We start from the raw sequence: 4881 nt of genomic DNA on the forward strand, positions 1-4881 counted from the left end.
GTAAAAATAATGAACTAAGACAAGCCGGGGAAGTGAAGGGGGGGGGGGGTGGGGGGGGGATACAGATGAAACGGAAAGCAAGAGATAACTGTTCAAAGTGCACGACGTCAAGCTAAAATAACCATTCGTGACCTCCACTCTCCTCCCTCGGCCATACTCCCCCCACCCACCCCCTCACCACCCCCCCCCCCCCCCCCCCCCCCGCGGGCTCCGACACCACCTCATCCCCACCCACCCCCCCCCCAAAAAACAAAACAAGACACAACAAGAGTGAAAGTAACTGAGGCACTTCTATCTCAAAACAATATATAGCTTTCACGACATTAAGCCACACAAAACATACCGCCCTCCCCCCAGCCCCGGCCCCACCCCACCGTACCCCATCCTAGATAAAAATTAAAAAAATAAAAATAAAAAAAAGACAGAAAAAAAATGAAGAAAAAAAGAAAAGACAGAAAGACAACAAAAGCTATGACTAAAGACTACTCTATCCCAAAACAGCGTATATAAGCCTGGCTGACCGAGTTTCTTGCAGTCAAAAAAACGGCGTATAATGAAGAGCGAACCAGCGTCCCACAGGAGGGGGGCAGAGGGACCAGGGATGCCCCCCCCCCCCCCCCCAAAAAAAAATGGATTTGCCATAAACAAAATGAATGAGGTGCGTCTCTACTCGCCTCCGTGGGGGCCGCAGTCCCACATCCAGACCAATCGATAGCACAAGTGTCCATCGTGTCTACTTGGACGAGGAGATAAGACAGGGGGGGGGGGGGGGGGAAGTTTGGTAGTAATTTGTACAGATCGATTTGGTCCTTATTAGGATGTTGACTTCCTGAGTACGGTTTTGTTTAAGGTTGTGGGTGTAGTATTGTTTAAAAGTTGTAGTTTTTTGTTAGGAGGGGGGTGGGGGGGGGGGGGGGTATGCCGGGGATAGGGATCGATGAGATCTTGTGTAGCTTTCGTTTGGATTTCAATTACAATGTTGACTTCCTCCACAGGCACAGCAGTATTTTGTCAGAGTTGTGAGTGTAGTTTGGCTTAAAACGATTTCGATACTTGGGTAGTGGGGAAGTTAATGGGTGAAGGAGGACATTTGTTAAGACCGGTTTTGTATTTTACGAGGATGTTGATTTGTTCAAGAGGTTTCTGGGTCTTGGTGTAGAATAGTGTAAGGTTTTAAAAGTAAGAGATTATTTGTTTTTAGTATCATCAATGGCAAATGGCTTCCGACAATATAATTGTGCACATAATAATATGACCTTAATCTTTATGGACACCATGTTTTCATAATTTGTTTTTAGTATCATCAATGGCAAATGGCTTCCGACAATATAATTGTGCACATAATAATATGACCTTAATCTTTATGGACACCATGTTTTCATAATTATGTTTGTTTGTTTGTTTGTTTGTTTGCTTATCGAGGATCCTTTCGAAGATGTTGTCTTGCTTTGTTGCGGTTTTAAATTGTAGGAAATACAATCATGCTCTTTACACATCATGTTCTTCGCGGAGCGACAACAACACCTTTATCCCATCAACGTGGAGCGACAACAACACCTTTATCCCATCAACGTGGAGCGACAACAACACCTTTATCCCATCAACGTGGAGCGACAACAACACTTTTATCCCATCAACGTGGAGCGACAACAACACCTTTATCCCATCAACGTGGAGCGACAACAACACCTTTATCCCATCAACGTGGAGCGACAACAACACCTTTATCCCATCAACGTGGAGCGACAACAACACCTTTATCCCATCAACGGAGAAAACTTCGATATTCCTGCCCAACATAAAGTTGTGGCATCAACAGTTCATTCAACCGAGTGCCGGGCTAAAAACAATTTGGTCGGCGAATTCTCGGGGAAGGGGTGGCTGTAAGAGCGGGGGGGTGGGGAGGGGGGGGAGAGAGAGAGAGGACGGGGTAGCAAATTAGGGTCACATGCAGCCGTGAGATGGGCACTATGTGATTTGATCTCCACGTAATAATGTATGTCGGCCGCCTAGCGATCTGGGAGTGTTTTATGGAGTGAGGAGGGTAGGTTAGGGGGTGGGTGCAGGGAGGGAGGAGTGGGGGTGGTTACAAGAGGGGAGAGGGAGGGGGTGTCTCTGGGGATGGTAGGGAGATGGGAACTGTATGAGGTGATCTGCTCGTAATAATGTCTGTCGTCTGCCCTGGCGATTTAGGGGTATTTTATGGAGGGGGAGAGTAGGTGAATAGGTGGTGTTGGGGGAGTGGGAGGGGGGGGGTGGTTACAAGAGGGGAGAGGTAGGGGGGGGGGGGGGTCTCTGGGGATGGTAGGGAGATGGGTACTGTATGATTTGATCTGCACGTAATAATGTCTGTCGTCCGCCTGGCGATTTTGGAGTACTTTGTGGAGAGAGAAGTGTAGGGGAGGGGGTGCAATAAGGGTGGGGAGGTTTACAAGAGGGGAAGACGGTGGGGAGAAAATCTCTTGGGGAAGATAGGTAATGTGTGATTCTCCACGTAATAAGGTCTGGCGTCTACCTAGTGATTTGGGAGTATTTTATGGAAGGGGAGAGTTGGGAGAAGTGAGGGGGGGGGGGGGGGAGGAGGGGGGAGGGGGTCACAAGAGGGAAGAGGTCGAGGAAGAGTAGCATGGAATGGTAAGGTCTGTCCTTGTAAGGTCTGTCCTCGTAAGGTCTGTCGTCGTAAGGTCTGTCGTCGTAAGGTCTGTCCTCGTAAGGTCTGTCGTCGTAAGGTCTGTCCTCACGGTAAGGTCTGTCCTCACGGTAAGGTCTGTCGTCGTAAGGTATGTCCTCGTAAGGTCTGTCGTCGTAAGGTCTGTCCTCGTAAGGTCTGTCGTCGTAAGGTCTGTCGTCGTAAGGTCTGTCCTCGTAAGGTCTGTCGTCGTAAGGTCTGTCGTCGTAAGGTCTGTCGTCGTAAGGTCTGTCCTCGTAAGGTCTGTCCTCGTAAGGTCTGTCCTCGTAAGGTCTGTCGTCGTAAGGTCTGTCGTCGTAAGGTCTGTCCTCGTAAGGTCTGTCGTCGTAAGGTCTGTCCTCGTAAGGTCTGTCGTCGTAAGGTCTGTCGTCGTAAGGTCTGTCCTCGTAAGGTCTGTCCTCGTAAGGTCTGTCGTCGTAAGGTCTGTCCTCGTAAGGTCTGTCGTCGTAAGGTCTGTCGTCGTAAGGTCTGTCCTCGTAAGGTCTGTCCTCGTAAGGTCTGTCGTCGTAAGGTCTGTCCTCGTAAGGTCTGTCGTCGTAAGGTCTGTCGTCGTAAGGTCTGTCCTCGTAAGGTCTGTCCTCGTAAGGTCTGTCGTCGTAAGGTCTGTCGTCGTAAGGTCTGTCGTCGTAAGGTCTGTCACGTCGTCGTAAGGTCTGTCCTCACGGTAAGGTCTGTCCTCGTAAGGTCTGTCCTCACGGTAAGGTCTGTCCTCGTAAGGTCTGTCCTCACGGTAAGGTCTGTCCTCGTAAGGTCTGTCCTCGTAAGGTCTGTCCTCGTAAGGTCTGTCCTCACGGTAAGGTCTGTCCTCGTAAGGTCTGTCCTCACGGTAAGGTCTGTCGTCGTAAGGTCTGTCACGTCGTCGTAAGGTCTGTCCTCACGGTAAGGTCTGTCCTCGTAAGGTCTGTCCTCGTAAGGTCTGTCCTCGTAAGGTCTGTCCTCGTAAGAGAGACAGAGGGTGTTGGGTACGACCTTGTGGCCACGTAATAAGGTTAGTCGTAGCCATCATGAGTGAGGAGTATTCTATGGGAGGCGATTCATGATTTGAAGAAAATACTGGAACTTGATATCATATAAGAATACAGAGGCTGATGATAATTATGGTAGCTTCGACACAGGCCAACATCAAAAGTTTTTGGTTTTTTGTGTGTGTGTGGGGGGGGGTGGTGGTGAAGGGAGATGGAAAGAGGTAAAGGGACAAAGAGGGAGAAAGTCTGTTTGTCTGTCTGTCTGTTTGTCTGTCTGTCGGTCGGTCTGTCTGTCCCTCAGCCTATGTCTGTGTCTGCATACCTCTGTGTTTCCGTGATATATTGCCAGGGGCGCTAGGGTGAGCAGGTAAGGTTCCAAGCATGGAAGACACAGCAACCCACTTACCATCAACCGTTGAACCAAGTAGTATTTTATGTGCCTCACGAACACTTATAGTGACCAAAAGGTATTGAGGTGAATGGCATAGTAGTAATAGAACTGAGGTGGGATAGAAATCGGAATGATGTACGAGAGAACGATTGCGGAGACTAAGGCAGAGTGATAAAGTATGACTTCATGATCGTGTTTAGATGGTAGGGCCGTGTTTTCGGAGAATGGGGGAGATGGTGCAGGGACCGAGTAGTATTTTATATGCCTCACACACACTTATACTGGCTAAAACCTATTACGAGGAATGACATAGTAAATCTGAACGATGGACGAGAGAACGATTGCAGAGACGAAGACAGAGTAGTAAAGAATGACTTCATGATCGTGTTTAAATGGGAGTGCCGTGTCTTTGGAGAATGGAGGAGTGTTTCCTCTTGAAAAATGATGTTGGGGCGTGTCTGGTCTGATGCTCGCTTGATGGCGGTTGTCGCTGTTGCGGATGGTGGTGCTTCTGTTGTTGTTGCTGCTCTCGTTATCGTTGTTGTTGTTGTTGGTGGTGGTGGTAGTGGTGTTTTTTTGTTGTTGTTTTTGTTGTTGTTTTTGTTGTTGTTGTTGTTGTTGTTGTTGTTGTTGTTGTAGCTACAATTCCTAAAGACTTTTTAAACGTTCAAAATTGACCTGTACATTTGACACACGACAACAAAAATAAAAATAAAAATATAAAATAAAACGAAATAAAAAAAAAGGCCAGGAAGAGAGTTTGTATCAATTTACACTGGGATAAAGTATCCCTGACAAACAAAATAAAACTGAAAGAGGGACGGAAATAGGGATGT

The sequence above is a fragment of the Littorina saxatilis genome, linkage group LG4, assembly GCF_037325665.1.
Source record: "Littorina saxatilis isolate snail1 linkage group LG4, US_GU_Lsax_2.0, whole genome shotgun sequence".
NCBI classification, from domain to species: domain Eukaryota; kingdom Metazoa; phylum Mollusca; class Gastropoda; order Littorinimorpha; family Littorinidae; genus Littorina; species Littorina saxatilis.